A 21,399-nucleotide genomic window follows, 5' to 3' on the forward strand; every position below is an offset into this window, starting at 1 on the left:
TAGCTTTAGAGCCGACTCCACAAAAGAATCGGCTAAAGAAATCAAAATACACATTTGACTTTACTTTTTGTGATCATGTCTTTGATATCTTGCTCAAGAATAAGTTTATTAGAATCATTGATCACAATGCTTTGCCATCTATTCAAAACTTAGAAAACCTTACATATTGCAAGTGGCATAACTCATCTGACCATAATAATTCTAATTACAATATGTTTTGTCGAGTGATCCAATCGGCCATTGATAAAGGACGATTGATATTTTCTGAACAGGTTTCGAAACGGCTTGCATTAGTCGATTCATTCAAAGCTCAAGGCTCGGATGCCCAAGAGAGAGATGTGGAGCCCTCAAGTGAAGATAAGATTGTTGTTCATGAATTGCAAATTGAAGATATTCTAGAGGACATCAAAGTTATCACAACTCCAGAAGACACTGGGGGGCAGGTGAAATCTCTACAACTAATGCAAAGGCCGATTGATCCCATTGAGCAAGGAGAGTAGGCTAAAGATCCTCCTTTGAAGCATGTCTGTCAAGATGAGGATAAAGAGGTGAATGCTCACATAGCTATTGGCGGTAAAGGCCGTGATAAGCAAAAGAGTAGAAGGCCAAAGCTCAGCTTCGAGGAACTTCTAGCTAAATACAAGAAGGAAGCAGAAGCAAATGTCGCCAATTGGCCAAAGAAGGTCCAATCATCAAGGTTGCCTCCAAAGCATAAGTCTCAAGAGTGGAATTGGCAAGGAGATAAATCTCATGCAGCAGCAACACATTCTCCTTTTGAGAAGCCGATTCCCGTGTCATATGGACCACAACCCACTGGTTTTCATCCTTATTCACCTTAGGGCTGGTCTGATCAAGAAGCACATATTCCATCATACTTTAGGCCACAATATGTAGAGTATGCAGCTCCTAGACATTCAGAGGGATCATCATTTTATAAAGACCGTTTTGATCAAAATTGGTCCAGAGCTCAACCAAAGAAAAAAGTGGTAAAGCAAGTCTATCATGTGAAGTATGATGGCCGAAAGAAGAATAGTTCAGATCTGAATGCAACTATTGAAAAACCGATTACATTGTTGAAAAATCTGGCTATAGATGGCAAAGAAGTGGGGAAATCATATATTGATATTTTAGGTGCCAAATCTGAACTAAAGAAGGTGAGAGTGCCTAAAATCAAGAAAGAATTGCCGCTGTCCAAAATAGAAATAACACCGAGATGCTCACTCTGTTTACCAAAGTGACAAGAAAACAAGGTACAAAAGCTTAGTGCAGAAAAGCTGAAAAAAAGGGCTTGGCGTGGGTTAGAAAAGAAAGTGTTCAATTCTAGGTTAGAGGAAGAAGCAAAATAAGATCAGTTGGTGCTGTCTTTATTCATGGCAAAGAAAAAAATTCTGGTTCATGATCAGCTTAGCTTCAAGCAAGATGAAAAGTTGATTGGACAAATTTACCAAATTAAGGAGGATAGAAGGGTAGCTGGCAGTGTCATATATGAATCAAATCAAAGGCCAGCCCGTAGCAGTGGTAAGGGACAAGGAGAGTTGGCCAATAGAATTATGGTTGGAAGTGCACCGGCAATCGTTGAAGGAGCTGAATTTACAGGAGCTGCTATTTTGGTGCACGGCAATGAAGAAATTATCATTAATGGTCGGATTCAATTTCAAAAGAAGACCAAAGTTCTGGCAGGAGGTGGTCACACATCAGAAAATTTAGATTTTCCAAAAAGAATGGAAGGGCTAGCTATGGCTAATAGAAAGAAGATCACCAAAAAGGTTTATTGTATGAAATCAAGTGAAAAAACTGATTAATGTACCAGGTGCGGCTGTTACACACATCAAGGTCAAGGCTTGCCGAACCTGGCGTGATGACAGTTTGGTCTTTGATCAAGTAAGAAAGAGAAAAGAAAAATTGCCTTCTGATTGCATTATCGGCAGGAAAGTGGAGTCAAATTGCAATACTGTTAATGAGAACTTGTTGCCGATAAACAATGGTTCTCAAGATGGTTCATTGGAGGACAAGGACACACGTGTTAAAGCTATTGTGCCTGCATATAAAGGTGTCAGTACATCAAAGTTAGCTTGTCACACCAGGAGAAGCAGGAACAAAGCCACAATATCATTGGCGACCTCTTCATGGGAGCTCGTTATCTATCATGCCAATGCACGCACCTTGGTATATGCTTCTTGAGGTACGCCTAATTATAAAGCTTAGATATATATCGTCCTTGGACGTTTCATGATATTCCATATTCTGACGAGAATATTATTATTGAGTATGCTTACATGTCCAAATAGGCCGAAATATTTGATGGATAAATAGTTCTGTATCATATACTAGAATTTATTTCGGCTATAATAGTATACTCAGAAGAAAAATATGGACTATATTTATGGCTGATGCTTGTTTATCATCGTCCTAAGAACAAATATAAATATAGCCGATGAGTGCTCGCAACCATCGTGCTATGAGAAGACCCTCCACATAATTTAATTTGATGGCTTAAAGGCCCTGGGGGCATGATATATGTGTTTTGGATTTACCTCATGGATGTAACAATATATTTAATCGGCTTGCAAAGAAGGCCAAGGTGTTGGCATAATTATTATTTTCACATCGAGCCGATTAAATTACATTGCACCAACATTCAAGCCGAATGCGAAGTTTTCTTATTCGGCTTGGTAATAATATTGCAATCCATGACGGTGTCACATAGCCATTGGTGACTTGTGAAACATCAAGTCGCTGGTGCGTTTTAATGTTGAAGGATTGCCTAATAGTAAAGTTATCATGTTAGCTCAACAAGCATCAGGATTCGACATTGGAGGGTGTAATTTTCATATCAAAGAGAAGCACAAGCGTGATGCCAAAACAATGGCCGACATACACCCATAAAACAACATGGCCGATGTATACATCATCCTTAGATCCCGAATAGCCGATGAGTTGGACATCGTTGCTGTTTGGTGTTTATGTTTTTAGGTTCGCATAAACCTCACCTAAAAACAGGGGGGCATATGTTGACACTCAAATTGGGCCCACACCAATTTTATTCGGACTGCTGGCCGATTATTTGAGCTAATTGATAATCAGTAAATAAATTGCTTAAAGAGCTTTCTATGTGCTGAAACATGGGAGCACGTCGGTTATGGACAATGGAGTACTGATGCTGTACGTTGATCATACAAGGACATGTCCAGGGGAAGCACCTTAGCGACCTGGTTGTTAACGTGAAGGAAAACCTGCATGCAAGGCGCGGCGGTTGATTCGGACTCTACACTACAGCATGCATGCCGTGTTTAATAGGGAGTCAAAGATGGAAAGACAGCTTACGAAGCTGATTAGTTTTGGAATGTGCATGCATATATATACGAGATATTGGCATGTGTGCGTATGCTTTTGAGATGGTTAACCGAATCTGTTTAGATCAAGTTTGATCGGCTATTTTATTTAGCCTATGTATGGAAAGACCAGCCGCCCTATAAATATAAAGGGTGACGGCCGATCGAGGTATTCCAACACTCAATCGTCAAAAAATACATCTACTACTTCTCTTTACCCTCTTTTCCTATCTATCTCTTCTCCTCGTTCTTCATCGGCGCAACATGGACAGTGGATCGACGACAACGAAGCTCTAGAGCGGCCAGGCTGGCTAGACCAGCCCATAGGCGCTGCATGCCCTAACGGGTCCCTCCCGGGCGTGTGGGGTTTCGGGTCTCAAGAGACCTCGCCGGTGTGTCTTGCGTATCGCATTCCCGGTGAGGCTCCTCTGACGACGTGTCTTGCGTATCGCGCTCATCGCTGGAGGCACAAGGTCCAGGTGTGGACATCCCCTCGGCGCCGACCGATCTAAAAAATCGGCTAGACCCTATATCGAGCGATCTAGCTCCTTCTCGAGTGTGTGACCTAATTAAGCGTCAACAGCTCCAAAGAGCTCATTCAGCACTTGCGTTGAGATGCTTTTGGGACATCAAGTTACTCTTCCAGATGTTGCACCAAGTTCTGTTGTCACATATCATGTGAATAGATGCTGCTCTAGATTAGCAAATGCGTAAATGAATCTTTGCTGGTTACCGTGACCATACAAGGGTAAGTTTTGCAATCAATGCATTCGTCAAGGTCTAGGTGAGTTATGTGCCATCCTAAGAATTGCATGGGGTGGCTACTAACAATTTGTCAAACCTAGAATTGCAATCTCTTTAGGACGGAGGGGGTACGTTATAGCAGTGCGTGGGAACAAGATTTTTGACAAAAGTTTGCACTCCCTCTATTTCTCAAATCGATAATGATACCCTCAGAGCATCCGTCCTTCCAGACGGGATGGACCCGCCTCGCGTCGCGCTCCCTTGCTTCTTGCACCTCGCGCCGGACCCGCCTGGCGTCGCGCCCCTTGCTCCTCGTGCCCCGAGTTGGACCCGCCTTGCGCCTCGTGCCACGCACCCCGCCCAAGCCTCGCGTCTTGCACCATTGGCTCCTCGCGTTCGTGCCCCATTCATGCCTCGCGTCACGCACCGCCCGCACCTCACGCTACACTCCCTTGCACCGTGTCAATGAGCTGGCGGCAACAAGTAGATCAGCACATGTTTGCAACTATATGTCTCATGCGTTTTAGATGTAAGTTGCATATGTTTTATCTGGATATTGCAAAAGTAGATCCGGTGTTGCATATGTTGCAATGGCTACACTCGTTGTCGACAAAAGATGCTCGGCAGTCCACCGAGGGGTATGCCCACGATGGTAAATTGATTGGTAGAGGTGCGCGTGATCAGGAACTAGATGATAACAAAGACACAAGACACAAGATTATACAGGTTCGGCCTGTCAGCTCAATGTAATACCCTACGTCCTGTGCTCTATTGGTTTGTATTGTTGGAATACGAGATGAGATGTGGGATGGGGATCTACCGACTAGGGGACCCCTACCCCTTCTTATATACTATGGAGGGGTAGGGTTACAAGAAAAGTTTTCTAGTCGGTGATAGGGTAAGATTACAATATCTATAATATCCGATAAGATCTTCTAGTGCCTTGCGGTGTACACCGAGCAGTGCCGTGCGCCGTGGGTATCTGGGGTTATACCCCCCACACTCGTATGTTACAAGTGTATGTTGTAAATGTTTCAGCTATTTCAAACGTATGTTGCAAGTGTTTTATCTAGATATTGCATATGTTGTAGTGGCTATACACGTAGGTTGCAAGTGTATGTTCCAAATGTTTTAGAAATATGTTGCAAGTGTTTTATCTCGATGTTGCATATGCTGCAATGGCCATGCATTTGTTGCAAGCATATATTCCAAATGTTTCACCTATTTCAGAAGTATGTTGCAGAGTGCGTCATATTGCAAGTGTTTTCATTAGCACACAACATGCAAAGCAGCAATAGGCAGGCATGCATAGGCCAACAGCAGTAGGCGCTGTGGGCACGTGCAGCCTAGCAGCAGCATGCATAGGTGTGCAATAGCATCTTATGCATCCGGGCCCATGCAGCAGACGGGGCATGCAAAAACAGCATCGTAGGCACGCAGCCGCAACAGATGGTTGCTACCAGGAGAAGTGCTTTGCATGATGACCGAAGGAATCCTGCCAATTTTAATCCACCGCCATCAAATCCCCCATCTATAGAGCAAGCTTTGATGACACTGGCTCAGTTATTACAGACTATTGCTCAAAGTGTGTTGAACAATCCGCATCAAGCACCACCTATTGACAAGCGTGGTTAATTTATGAAGGGACACCCATCGACATTCTCTTGTAGAAGCGAACCACTAGAATTTGATGACTGGCTTAGAGCTGTGGAGCAACAATTGGACATAACTGTGTGTGATGACCATGAGAAGGTGCTTTTTGCGTCCGGCCAACTCCAGGGTGCAACACAAGACTGGTGGGAGTCTTACCAATATGGACGTCCCAACAATGCTGGACAGATCACCTAGAAGGAGTTTAGCGAGAGCTTCAGGTCCTACCATATTCCGTTAGGTGTGGAAGAACTTAAGCAAGATGAGTTACTCAACTTGAAGCAAGGATCTATGACAGTGTGTGAGTATCATAACTGGTTCACTCAATTGTCACGCTATGCTTCAAGAGAGGTGGATAGTGATGCTAAGAAGCAAAAATGCTTTTTGAAAGGACTGAATGATGGTTTGCAACTACAGCTGATGACCGTGGTGTATGCCAACTATCAGACGTTGGTGGACAGAGCAATAGTAATTGAGAACAAGCGTCGAGAGATGGAAGACAAGAAGAGAAAGCGTGACCTTCAACGCTAGTTAAGAAACACTCATCTCCTTATTGCTATACAACCAGAATATCAGTCACACCCTATGAATATGCTTGGGAGTATAGATTAGGATCAATATCAGCAACCTAATGATGAAGTGCAGCATTTCAGCTCTCAAGAGTCATGTCTATCATCTCCCACTATCACCTTGATGAAGACAAATACTTCTACCCGTGAGGAAGATTATGATTGTGGTGAGATTGAACGCTATAAGAACGATTGTCTTGACAAGTTTGCTGAGAATAATCAAGGACAGAGTCAACAGCAGCAGGAACTAGAACAGAATGTCCAAAAGGAGCAAGTGCGAGGAAATAAGTTAAAGCGAAACTACATTCAAGGCAAGTTGAACAATGTGGATCTGATTACCACTCATTGAGCTAAGGAGGTCATTTATGGTTTGATTGCAGTAAGCTCAGCCACTGCCATGGTTTTGTTTGGCCTAGTGTGTTACATTCGTTCATATCTAGGGAATATGTAGAATATCATAAGATAACTATGCTTCCGATGAGGAAACCCCTAATAGTTAACTCTCAAGGAGGAGAAAGGAAGGCAAACCGCATATGCCCAAAAGTTAGTCTTGATATAAAGGGGGTAAACTTCGAGGCAAACCCTATTGTTTTGGAGTTAATAAACATTGATGTTATCCTTGGAATGGGATGGTTGTCTACATGCAAAGGAGTGATTAAGTATGCCCAACGTTCGGTGCTTCTAACAACATCGTCAGGAGAAAGAATTGAGTATGAGGGTATTCAACCTGCACCTGAGGAATACGAGGATGATCTATTGGAAGGTGTATACACTAAGGATAGTAAAGTGGACTGTGATTTTTCATATGTTAGTGTAGAGGAACAAACACCTTTGGAGGAGATCAATAATATTGGTGATCAGGCCTATGCAAACTATCCAACTAAGAAAGGTCTGAATGCTCAAGGTGCCATATGAAGTTCAGTTGTGCTTTCTAGCTTTCACTTGGAAGAATCGGTTAATCTAATAAGAAAGGTGATACCCAGAGGATGTATATCACTTAAGGGCTTCATCATCCAGAGTAAGTATCCTTTGCTCGGTTGATAAGTTATTGGACCATCTACGAGGAATGGATGCATTCATCAATATGGCTCTGTAATTCGAGCTATCCTCAGCTGGGAGTCCAATCTTCAACATACTTAGGACAAGTAGGCATTGAGATATCTGATAACTATAGAAGGTTCTATGGAGTCTCAGGAAATCCCAATGATATACTAAGCATGACAAGAAGGTTGGGATTGAAGAAAGTTAATGATGTGATAGGAACCCACCCAAGGATATAAGAGAGAACTCAAAGTTTTCAATGAGATTTGGTTAAAGGTACAAGGGAGGTTTATCCAAGATCGTCAAGGTATTGATAGTGTTATTTGAGAAGGTTTTAAGTTCGTTGGGATCAAGAAACCCCAGGTAGGTATTTGAAGGAGTTAAAAAAAGAGAGGTTGAAGTAAAACCTATGTATTAGCTTTGCCAGATCAGGACAAGAGCTTTATATCCACTATGATGCACCCTGTCAAGGTGTGGGATGTGTCCTTATGCAAGAAGAAAAAGTAGAGGCTTATGCAAGAAAATATGAGATGGAACATCTGACGTATGATCTGGAGTTATCCATTGTGGAGTATGGAGGTACTATCTACTTGGGCATAACAAGTGACATTTAGGTGGATCACAAGAATCCAAAGGACATCTTCACTAAGGTTGTTTTGAGCTTGTGACATCATTGTTGGATTGAAGCAATCAAGGTTTTATGACTTGGAAAAGTGCTACCACTTCGAGAAGCAAAGTCGTGGTCGATGCCCTTAGCGAAGGAGAGTTGTGCTAAGAAGATTCAAATGACACCATGGATTTAGAATTATGTTTGAGAGTTGAGTAATTTAACCTGAGCAAATATAGTCGTGGCCGATGCCCTTAGCAAAGGAGAGTTGGTAATAGAATCTACTTTAGACCAAGAAAGTAAGAAGGCTCCATTGGAAGATGAATATTTTAAGAAAGAGAATTGATAGTATGGACTAAAAAGGAAAGGTGGCCTAGTGATTGGAGTTACCTGAGAGTTGTTTAAGGTACCTGTCAAACTCTTGGAATTAGTTGAGCAAGTTGCTTGAGTAAGGTTATTAGGGTATGCAAAGTAAAGCGGAATGTTTACCAAGAAGATGGAGCTACTCAAGGTTGTGAAAAAGATCCAAAGGCAAAATATCCACATCTCTTTTATCACCATCATCCGAATCTCGAGGACGAGATTCGTCTTAAGGGGGTAGAATTGTAACACCCAAAAATTTGCTCTTTCTAAAATAAAGTTAGAATGATTTAATTATGTATTTTTGTGCTCTTTAAATATAGGAAATAATAAATTTTCATTAAAATAAAATTCATCATAGGGTTTAGAAACATGGTTGTGCATACATGCTGGTGCATTTGTATTTTTGTGATGAGTTGTTTTGTCCAAAATTCAAAAGAATTTCAAATGCTTTTGAAATGGTTTGAAAATAGAATTTAGAAAAAACTCTCTCTCTCCTTTCTGGCCGAGCCAGCCTGCTCCCACTTCTCCGCTGCCCACCTGCTCGTAGCCCAGATCTGCTCCCACCTCCTTCATTGCCGCGGGCCGCTCGCTTCATCCTTCCTGGGCCGGCCCAACCAAGCCGCGTCACCGTGCCTCCTCTCTCCCGTCTCTTCTCTGCTAGCAAGTGGACCCCGCGTGTCAGCGTGCCGCCTTCATTCTCCCCGCGACATCACTGAGCCAAACTCTGCCGCTGCATCGGTGTCCACCGCCGCCACGCCTCCGCACCTTGCCTTGCGCCCCACTTCGCTTCCCCGGCCTTAAATAGGAGCTCCTGAGCCACGCTGCCCTCGCAAAACTCTAGCTCGCGCTGCCTCACATCTATAGTTGCAGCCACTGTACTCAGAACCCTAGCGTCGTGTCACTGAGCTCAACGTCCTCATCCACCGTGTCCCATGTCATTTTTGAGCCTCCACCGCTGAAGATAACCCTCTAGGTGAGTTCGCCATCTCCTTCTCCTTCTCCCTGTGCTTCCGATTTGCTCTCCCGTGGACTCTAGGGTCGATTTCAAGCGCGACGGCGAGGTCTCTCGCCGTCGGCCATGTCCACCGCCGCCCTCGGCTCTATTTCCGGTGCTAGCATCTCTTCTCGCTCCCCGTCTTCTAATCTCCGATGCCCATCTACGATTGAACGACTGAGATGGGTCGATACCCTTTCGGTGGGCAATTTTTCAAAAGAGCCCCTGCAGTTTCATGTAATAGAACCTGCAGTCCATAGCATATTTCTAGAATACGTTTTTTTCTTTGGAAAGCATAGTTTTCTTCGATTAGCAAAATATGTTTTCATCTATTTACAGTTTTGCCACTAGCCTTGTTTAGGCCATAACTTCTTTGTTTTAACTCCGTTTTGATCTGTTCAAGTTGCGTTAGATTAGTAATTGCGTAATCTACATGTTTATCTTACTATTAAACATGTTTTCAACTTTTTAAATTTGAGGTTAGATTTAATCTATTATTTTATTATAGGAAATCTTGTTTAATTCATAACTTCTTCGTTATAGCTCCGATTAGAGTGTTTTTTGTGTCTGTGTGCTCGTAGCAATGCTTAGATTAGTTTTCAAACCTTTTTATTATCTGGTGTACTATTCTAATTGAGTTTTATTGTTTGCTTCATGTATGATTGCATGGATGCCTGTGTTGTGTTCTATGATCATGTCCAGTCGGTGAGCTATACGTGGTGAATCCAGAAGCAATTCATTGAGGGTTTGGACTAGAAGAAGGATATGAGTTTAAGGCAAGTATAGCATGGGATCATTCTTATTTTCTATCAACTTTAATATTATTTTAATCATATGCATGTGTCTACCTTGACTACCACTATGGACTTCCTAGCATTTGTACTTATACCTTGTCACCTATGGATTATTGCATTGGGTAGTATGATGCTAGTGCCCAAACCAAAGCCGTGATCTTGTAACTTGACTAATGATATTTGCAATAAACACTAAAAAATGCTTTTTAGCAACATGGAACAAGGGGGCTAGAGCATTGGGCTATTTTTATGGTGCTCTAGATTCCTCTCCCTAAGGACTTATCTATAAGCGATCATCTGGGACTTACACTACAACTGTGAGGGCTACATGGCTCTGGCTTTAGTCAAGTATGAGGACCTTTTCTAGCTTGCTATTGGTTACCTTTATGGCGCAAGAGGGGCTCCGATAGGTATGATCTTTGCCTGCCTGGTTGAGTGCATTTTGGTTTCTTGGTCTTTTGTCAGTGACTCCTTGGAGGGGAGTTCATACTTATTGATGGGGAAACCTAGCGGCCCTAACTTGTTAGACGAACCTTTGAAAGACTTTATAGTGAACCCTGCTGACATTCCTTGGTAGTGGGTCAAGAGGTTGGCCGCCTCGGGTGAAAGGGTAAATCACGACTCACAGTGAAAGTATACAACCTCTGCAGAGTGTAAAACTGTTATAACAGCCATGCTCACGGTCACGAGCAGCCTAGGTCCCTTACGAAATAGATGATGAACACTGATGATACTAATGATAAAGATACTAATTAATGGTTAATTGTTTATGCCATTCATTATTCATGTTTATCTGATCATGTGTTTATATGGGTTTGTGAATAAACTTGATGTCACCCAATTGCTAAAAGATGACTCATTAAAAGCTAATCATAGTTAAACCAGTGTCAGCCTTTTGAGCCTCATGAACCCCATGTTATATTTGTTGAGTACGACATGTACTTATGCTTGCTTTACTTTTTCAATACTTTGGAAAAATCCCGGACGAATACCAGATTGCTAGAGTTTGGAGGAAATAGGCTTGTGATCAACCAGTCAGTTGTCCCTGTGGAATTGGAGTCTTCACTTGAAGATCGGAGTTGCCTTTCCGCTGTTTGCTGTCTAAGGTTATATCCTTTATACTAAATACATTATATATTGAGCATTGTCTTTCGATATTACCCTTATTTATAGCTATATGTGAGATTTGACTTTCTAGGCTCACATATGGTGGAGAAGAATGCACAGTCTTGTTTGATCAAAACCTAGGGCGTCATCCGAGACCCGCTGTTTGCCTGTCCAATGTTTGCCCAAGAGGTAACTTACTCATCCCTACTATAATTATCACTTCCATAACTACATTGCGCTGTAACAGTTATCATGCCATCCCAACTGTAGTGACTACTAATTTATTAAAATACAGAGGGAGAGGGAAGCATGGTCCCGATTTTAGGCTGGCTCCTCTTGAAGAAAGCCCTGTCAGCTATGCTTTAAGAACCTCGATCAACCGTCCAGGTGAGCTTATATTCATGCCATATGTTGGGTTGGAGTTCAACACCGTAAAAGATGCAAAAGATGTCTACAACCTTTATTCGTGGGAGATTGGGTTTGGGATTAGGAAAGGAAGAAATCGAACCAATGACAACAATTACATGACCAGGAAGGACCTTGTTTGCTCTTGTAAGGTATAAATTACATATCTGGACTTTAAAACCTCCAACAACACTGAATTGAGGCTCTAATTCAAAGTTTTACTTGTTGCCTGTTATGCAGGGTATATGAACATTCAGGACTGGCACTACCCCAGGCAACCTTTTCCCTGACAGCCAGAACCGTCATGGAAAGTGGCCCAAACCGTCAGGGAAGACTATTCCTGACGGTTACCGTCAGGGATCAGCCGTCAGGAATGAACTGTCAGGAAAAGTCTACCTTCCCTGATGGAAAACCGTCAGTGACCATTTCTTGATGGTAGTTACCATCAGGAGAGTTTTCCCCTGTTGGTTTTTCCTTCTTCGTCAGGGAAAATATTTCTTGTCGGTTCGACGCCGTCAGGGAAGGTTCAAACTTTCATTGTCGATCACAGTACCGTCAGGGAAGGATCAAACTTTCCCTGTCGGTTACGTACTATCAAGGAAGACCCAGCCTTTCTCTGTCAGTGAATGACCATCAGGGAATCTTCATTCAAATTATAATGTGCATACAACCCCAGTGAACTATTCAAACCATAGCCGATCCTTTTAACCACACACCAGCCAGTATCAAATGTTACACTCAAGTGTCATACATATAATCAACATCCAAGTTGTTCATACATTAGATAGTTCAATGGTCAATAAATCTTAAACTACATTCTAAAGGCCTTGCAAAATAATGCAGACCAAGTTACAATGCTCATGCAACTAGCATATAGGAAATAGATAGAAGTTACATATAATCATCATCCAAGTTGTTCATACATTAGATAGTTCAATGGTCAATAAATCTTAAGCTACATTCTAAAGGCCTTGTAAAATAATGCAGACCAAGTTACAATGCTCATGCAACTAGCATATAGGAAATAGATAGAAGTTTATTAATTACTACTTCCTACAAGCTCTTAGACAACAATACACGGTAGCTGCTACACATCAATTTATCTCCATATCCTACAGCCAAAATAAGAAAATATCAAGTCATGAGAAATCTTGTTAAATATGGCATTCAGATCCAAATTTGCAGCAAAGTCACTGTATATGGCATTCAGATCCAAATTTGCAGCAAAGTCACTCTTCTATATAGCATTCAGTACAAATCTGAGGTTGACAGTACAAATCTGAGATTGATGAATATTACCTAATGTAGTTGAAAAGTGTCTTGTGCTGCAGAAGCAGTTTGATCCTTTTCACCTGCAAGAAAAGGATTCCCTTATATCTATATATGGTGAAAGGAAACATAAAGTAGCATATGCTAGCTCTCTTTACAAGCAAAAAACATCTACTAGATCGCAGGTACATGAACAAGCAATAATTGCATGATTGCATCAAAGTAGAGACCAGGTGACTAGGAATTCATGAAAAACGTGTTGTCTACTAAAATCCTCCCCCCAACAACCCCCCCCCCCCCCCCCCCCCCCCGTTAGAAATAACAGAGCTGAACAACAGCTAACTGGACTTCACATATAAATCTGCACCTGACCTCGTTTCTATGAAGCACCTTGGCCTACATAACAACAGTAAGAACTAGACAGGTCTATGTGAATATTCAGTTTGATATTGTTGCTTGGAAAGCAAAATTAGGACTCACATTATGCAACTGCTCGCTCATGTATCCATCAGAGCCGATTTGTCTCCACAATTGAAGGCGTTGTCCACTGTTTTCCACAGCACCTGAAACATAGTTAAGACAAAAAAAGTTTAGATCCCAAATATATTAGTTACATACTTGCTAATCACAATCCAATCCCACATGAGGTGCATACATAAGGCAGCTTGTTAAATGTTCCTGTAGGGCAAAAGTTTTACTGGCTATATCTCACAAGTTATGGAAAGCTATAAAATTTTAAATTTCATCATGTTACAGGCCTGCATAGATGATTGCTTGTGCGAGGTCTCTAAATTAAAAGAGTGACCATGAGAGCACTACAGTATATTGGCAAAGTACTATAGACCATAGAGAGCACTATAGTCTGGGGTAAGGCGTTTGTGGAAGCAATCAATATAGAGGCAACGCAAAGTCACAAAGGGAATGAAAAAGACTTAGGACTTAGGCTAAAAAATATATAGAAATTCTACTTGTGCCAATGAATGCCTTAACGATCATGAGTACTATAGTTTAGAGAAACAAAACAGTACCCTCATCAAAGATGGAGCAGAATGTACTACCAAGTCTGGATGAAAATCGGCCACATGAATCTGTGTAGCAATATTACCAAGTAGAAATCAAACTTAAAGCATAAAGCTAGAGTGAATTAATGTGAAGCCAAAAAATGTAAGAACAATTAAAAACCATGATTCCTGCTTCCATATATGCATAAAAGACAGATTAATTGCAACAAGCACAGAATAGATTAATTCCCTAGCCAGTGTTCATGTGTATCATAGATAAGCAAAGCTATGAAAGAAATATCTGCAATGGTTTGGACAATCTAAAACACTAATGGATATGCTCCTTTTTAGAATAAGAAACATGCTCTTCTATGTTGGACAAAAATAATCACCATGTACAACGAAGCATATGGAGCTTCTTGTAGTTCAGAAAACTTCAACAAGATAGTGCACTAGAACCTATCTTTAGATTCAAAATGTTCAGATTTAAAATATTGTCTGGACAGCAAAAAAAATAAGAATATTCAGTCTTGTACCATGGTAGCTTGATCTTACCATGTCATTTTCTTCTCCTGAGGCATGTCAGATGGTGTCATCTCTTTCTTGTGTCAGCTTGTGAGTAATTAGATAATAGAGTTGTCTGCATCAGTGGGATATAGCATAACAAATTAGATCAGAAAATTAGTTGAGAAAGGCATTATCTATTCAAACAATAAAAATACTTGAAACTATCTCCATAATTTGCAGATCTGGCCTTTTCAAACAAGGAATATTAAGACAATAAGCACGCTTTTAGATGGTACATTATTTAACTTTTCCCTCATGTATATGGCCAGATACTTAACTGTTGAATAAGGAACATTCAGATGGATCTCGCTGGGGTTGTGTGCCTCCATGTCATGGATCCGCCGGATCTGGCATCTTCCTCCATGGGCAAGTACCTTGTGCATGGCTGCCACGCCATGGACCTGCATGGGGAGGAGCAGGGGCTCACCTTGCTAGATCCCACCATAGACATGCGTGGGGAGGACTAGAGGAGCAGGGGCTCACCTCGCTGGATCCAGGGGAAGTGAAGCCGTTGTTGACTTGGCCTCCATTGGGCCACCCTTCGTTGGAACCTCGCCCGCTCATGGCTGCTGGATCTGCCACATCCGGAATCTCTTCCATGACCCTGTGTGGGAAGCAAAGGGAGAAGCTGTGAGAGGGAACATAGAGAGGGAGCAAGGGGGTTACCTCGGACACGCATCGGCGGCGTCCTTGCCTGGGTTGCGTTGTGCTCCGGCCGGCCGCCGCCGTCTTTCTGAGGGAGAGAGAGGAGAGGGCGAAGAAAAGGGAGATTTGAAGAGTCCGCCCATGTGAATGAAAGGATAAGGACGGGAATTTTTTTACTTGCGCGGGGTGCGTGGCCGCCGTGAGCCTGCTTCCGCGCCATTCTTTTCATCCCTCTGTCTAACACGTGGGCCATACCAAGGCTGGGAGCGCGCGGGTCTGATTTTTCAGGGACGCCTAGAGTGTCCCTAACGGTGCAGATGCTTTCCCCTTCAGTTTTTTCGCACACGTCAGAGAAGGTGAAATGGCCGTGACGGGAGGTTCGGGCCGACGCGAGTGCTCCACGCCGCAAGGAAAGAATTGGGCTGGGGTAGTGTGGGTGGCTTGCACGCTCCAGTGAACATGGCTGGATCATTAGTCGTGTTGAGGCAAAGCATAATCACCCTTGCTCTGCCACATACGGGCAAAACAAACAGTGGCCATCTCATAGTGAGATTGATCCAATGGCCAAGGATGTTGTTCAAAAGCTCCGTCAAAATAACATACCCATAGGCATCCTAGGTGTTCATGGATCGCAACCAGGACCTTCTGTTAGAAAGGAAGCTGTCAGGTACTCACGTCACTGTGTGCTAGATTGGCGCAAGAGAACATGAAGGATGATATAGTGAAGACGCTGACGCTGCTCCAAGATATGAAGCGCAATGACCTGTTCATGGAAGTGAGGTTTGCTGTTGATGATGATGGGAAAATAAAATCGATGCTTTGGTGCACTGGAAAGAACAGGACTGATTATGCAGTTTGGGGATGTGGTTACCTTTGACATTGACACCACCTATCGTACAAATTTGTATAACCTTCCCTTCGGTCTATTTGTTGGTGTGAATAACCACTTCTAGTCTAGTTTTTGGAGGTTTACTTCTAACCAATGAAAGGATACAAGACTTTGAGTGGGCCTTCAGCAATTTCATTGAAATAAAATGGCCGGTAAGGAACCAGTCACAATTCTCACAGGTAACCAGATTTGGGTGTGCTGTTTATTTTACCTTCTCGATGCTATTCACAATTCAATTGTATTGTCCTGTTACTTGTATTTCCTGCTGACATTGTCTTCTTTGCAGATCAATGTGCAGCGATGGCTGCTGCTATAAATTCTATCTTCAAGTCCACCAAGCATCGATGGTGCCGGTGGCATGTTATGAGCAAGACAAAACAGCAAGTTGGACCGAAATATAGTAAGCATAGCAACTTCAAGAAAGAATTCAATAAACTAGTCACCGAAGAAACCATGGTCTCCAAGTTTGAAAGGAAGTGGAGGCAGCTAATTCGCAAGTACAACCTTGAAAATAACAAGTTCCTGGTGCGATTGTATAAGCACAAGGCAATGTGAGCCAAGCATTATTTTATGGATAGCTTCTATGTGGGTATGACCAGCACTCAGAGAAGTGAGAGTGCCAATCACATACTAAAGCGATTCATCTAGAGGTCTGCGCCAATGCACATGTTTGTACGGAAGTTCAATGAGTTTCAAAGTGACATGAATGATGAAGAAGAGAAGGAGGTTCATCTCACAAAACATGTGGGTATATCCTTCTGTTGTAACATTACCATCCAATTTTCCAGAGTCTTTGTCAATTAATCAAACATGTGTATCATAACATATCCATTAACTAATTTTTATGCAGATGCGTAGGAAGCACTGGGTGGGTGTGCGTATTGAGAGGCACGCTCAATAATTATATACAAGAAGAATGTATGAGAAGTTCTACAATGAACTTTATGCATCTGGTGGATTTCTTATCAAGAGCAGAGATGCAGATGGAGTGTTTCTACTTGCACATTCATGCACAATTGCCACTGGTAGAGAACAGAGCTTTACTCCCGGTGAGGAACCCCCTCTAGTCCCGGTTCCCCACCCGGGGGCAAGCATCCGAGACTAAAGGGGGTCCTTTAGTCCCGGGTCAGGAACCGGGACTAAAGGGAGACCTTTAGTCCCGGTGGGTAACACCAACCGGGACTAAAGGTGCCTCCTGACATGCCACGATGGCCGGCACCCTTTAGTCCCGGTTGGTAATACGAATCGGGACTAAAGGTTTTTTTCTTTTTTCTTTTCTTTTCATTTTTTTGTTTTCTTTTCAAAATAGGTTTTCGAAGTCGTATTGTACGCTGCTAATTATACATTTATACGCGCGTATAGTATGTTTCGGTTCAAGCACAATGAACGTATTAAATCACACAATTCAAGCATAGAAAAAAATATATATATATATATGCATGCATGCATCATATATATATTTACATGCATGCATGCATATGTGTATTTTACATTATATTATTTCATGTGCATATATTACAAAAGATTGCATTACAGTTGTTGTGATATAACAAGTTTCCTCTCATCCTCTAACTTGGCTTCCATGGCAGTGTTGGGTCGAAGTAGAACTCGCCCTTGGAATCGATGACCTGCTCATTAAAAAATCCGGCTATAGACTCTTGAATTTCTTTGATTTGGTCTTGCCGTATGACCTTTTCCTCCAACCATCGAGCCTACAGGTTTGAATTGAAGGAAAATAAATTCATATATATATATATATAAAGACATAGTAACACAATCAATAATAATAATTAAATGAATATATAGTGTATTTTTAACGTACTTTGACTCTCTTTGTAGGAGTTTTTTGGGAGACCACCTTGATAAACTTGCAAACATAGTAACCACAATAGTTGTTCCCCTGTTCCTGCCTCAGATACCACTTTACGAGAAAAAGATTTGTCATCCAATCTGGTGATCCGGTGAAAGCTATATGTTTAATTAATAAAGATGATGCGATTCAGAGGACTTACTTTCAAAGGGATTACATTTAGTGGCGCTTTGCATTTTCCCATGTGTTGCTTCTCAATAAAGGTTTTCCAAACACTGCCCAATAAAAAATTTGCCACGTCATCAGATATAGTTAATCATCATGTTTGTGTGTATATATAGTTGCTAGAGATACCGAAATTACATCTGGATAATATCTATCATATCTTGGTAGTCTTGTTGTGGTTTTCTCATCGAGTCATAGATTATCAAGTGACTTTTCACCAGATCGATGTCCATCAATATCCAGTGATTGATGCATGTGTTTATAGGATATAACGCATAACACTCATTAATTAACTAGAATCAACATATGAGCCATTAAGGATGATCGACATTATTAACACTCACTTGAAGTTGTAGGGAAAGAGTATATCCTTCTTGTGGCGTTGGTTCACTAAGAAGTTCATGAGGTTACTCTCTGACTCAGACTTCCAATTAGTCTTTGAAGTAACTGGGTCTTTGAATACTATATGGGGATCAACAAAACCAATTTCATTGCCGCCTTCCTTTCTGAGCTCTGTCATTGTAAATCTGCATATATATAGTACTTGTTAGGATAATTTATATGCATATACACACATATGATGAGTTTAATAATAGATCGAAAGAATTATTACTTACAGGCAATAGCAGCTAATGATAACTTTGTCCAGAGAGGTCAGGTGGCATAGTTGATGAAATTCTGCAAAGTCAACATACATAACATCATCGCCACAGAACCAATGTTTGTCTCTAATTCTAACACCAACGCAGAAGTCTCCACCGATAGACGCCTACATGTACCACTTGTTTAGCAGGTACATTTGCGTCCCCAGATCACATAAGGCTTGAGGGTTGTATAGACTCTGGCCTAGTACAAATTTTTTCTTCCAAATATCAACCTCCGCCGCACTCTCAATGTTTCGATCACCAAACATCTGGTAAAGGTCGAGACCAGTCACATCAATAAATTCACCAAGGTGATCCAAATCGACATCCGGAGGTATGTTTGCCTGATGCATTAATCCTAAATTCGAACCATATTCATTACCAACAACTAGCGGGGGGACTGATTGGTGCGATTGTTGTCCGAGTTGTGCAACTCCTTTCCCTGCCCGCTTCTTTTTCTGTGCCGCCTCAATTGACTTGGTGAGAGTGCGGTCATAGTCCGTTAACGTTGATTTGGATGGCTTACGAGATTCCCGCTGTTGTTGCTGGTAAGAAGCCACCTTTTTTCTTAGAATATCTGGAGCTACGAAGAAGTACGGTTTCTCCGGGTTTCTCCTTGCTTCTTGATTCTTTTTAAGTTTGTCATAGAATCTAGACATATCTTTTTTATATGCATCAGTTACTTCTTCCTTCTGTTCAGATATTATTTTGGGAATAGCCCTTGGTTTCACGGTGGCTTTCTTTGCCGGCGGGGACTGGTTCTTCGTTTGCGGGGCTGGCCTCTTGGTACTTGGCTTCTTGGTAGGCGGGGGCGGGGGAGGCGTTGGAGACCTCCTTGGAGGTGGTGGCAATGGCATTGGAGACCTCCTTGGAGGTGGCGGCTGCGGCATTGGAGACCTCCTTGGAGATGGTGTGGATGCAGCCTCGCCTTCCAACACATTGTCATCATACAGAGCACTATGATGATCTGGCGATTGAACAATTGGATTTAGGTTGGGGGAGGATCTGCTACAAAAAAAGGAATGACATATTATTATGAGCAGATTGTTAATTATTTAAGCCAATATAAATTAATGATGTAGTGTTTTCATCCACACCTATGGTGAGGTAGTTCAGGAGGAGGTGGAGGCGACATCCCGAGAATGATGATGTAGCGCTTGCGCCATAGAATGAATGTCTTCTCTGCTTCTCCTAGAGTCTTCTTGCCATCACCTCCATTAATGTCAAGAGGCAAATCACTAAAACCTTTTTCAGCTTTATCTACCGAGATGGTAGCATATCCTTCTTGGATTATATTCCCATGAATCCTTGGTGTCTTGGTTCGGTCGATAGGATTAACAAGACCGATAGCCACCTTGATTGTGGAATTCCCCTTCGGAATGTGTAGCTCACACGATGTAAAAGGTTCAGTGACGTCATCCACAGGGAAGCGCAATCCTGTGTCCCCTTGATTTGGTATCTCTGTGGAAGCGCAGCTGCTTTTCAACTAAACAGATTGGCTAATGTTGATTCTTGGCTCTGATGTCTGCTTGCTTGCACTCACTACTATTTGCACTTGCCTTCTGATTTCCTCCTGCATTCTCACTTCAAGGTTTTTTTCCTGCTCCTGTGCTTCACGCACCGCTTCCTCCAACCTCTGGAGCCATTGTGCCTCTTCTTCCTTCTTTCTCTGATGGCTTCTGTTGGAAGGTCTGTCCTGAGGGAATCCATGCTCCCACGAGACACTTCCTTTGCCTCTAGTTCGGCCACCATGTTCAATAGTCCCGATGACGTATGTCAGTTCATCCTTCTCTCTGTTGGGCCTGAATGCACCACTAGCAGTAGCTCTCTGAGCATAAAACAATCTTTCTACTGCTTCTTGCAGTCTTGCGCCATAAACGCACTTCCCTGTCTCCTGGTCCAGTGTTCCCCCATGAGCGAAAACCAATTCTTTGCACGCTCTCCCCACTCGAGTGATTCTGGTGTGATACCCTTGGCAAGAAGGTCTGCTTCCATTTTGTTCCACTTCTTCATGGCAGTCGGGTAGCCACCTGATCCCAAGTTATGGTGGTATGTCTTCTATTGGGCATTACATTGGTTCTTTATCACCCGACTCACACCCTCTTCCGATGTCTTGTACTGTACAAACTCATCCCAATAGGGCCTCTGCTTTGAGATCAGGCATGGGACAGTAAAATCTGGTGCTATGTTCTTCTTGACATACATCGTGTATAGGTGTTTCTTCCAAGTCTGAAACTGGGTGGCCATCTTCTTCATTGCCCAATCCCTAACTCGCTCCTTCAATTCATCACCATCTATTATATCACCATAACCATCTATTTGGAGCGTGAAATGTTCCAAGACATCATTCCAAATTAATGTCTTGTCACGATCGGAGACAAAACTGATATGAGGAGCATTGGTCTTCTTCTTCCATTTGTGGGTACTGATCGGGAGCCGGTCCCGTACAAGGTAACCACAGTGGTGCATGTTGTAACACGGCTTCAGCGGGTGATGAAGGCCTCCGACAGCAAGGTGTCGCCAAGGCGTCTTCGACCATCTTAGGGCGGAGACCTGGCGCTGACTAAAGGAACTTTCCTGGCTATGCTCGTAGGGCACTACACGAGGCTCGGTGGGCTGGTCGCGAATTCCACCCAGGCCAGGCGCAGACACCTCCGACCTGTGCTCAGGCGGACGCCACCCCACCTCGGCTCACGGGCGTCTCCGGCGATGAGGGTGGAGGCCGCCTTACCTTTGAACTAAT

At 42.6% G+C, this 21,399-nt stretch overlaps 1 pseudogene; it reads left to right on the forward strand.

Annotated features, from left to right (window-relative positions):
* The first annotated feature begins 6,419 nt into the window (after positions 1-6,419).
* LOC136489170 (protein FAR1-RELATED SEQUENCE 5-like) lies at positions 6,420-17,082 on the forward strand (annotated as a pseudogene).
* The last annotated feature ends 4,317 nt before the right edge of the window (positions 17,083-21,399 follow it).

This window comes from Miscanthus floridulus, chromosome 10, assembly GCF_019320115.1.
Source record: "Miscanthus floridulus cultivar M001 chromosome 10, ASM1932011v1, whole genome shotgun sequence".
NCBI lineage: Eukaryota > Viridiplantae > Streptophyta > Magnoliopsida > Poales > Poaceae > Miscanthus > Miscanthus floridulus.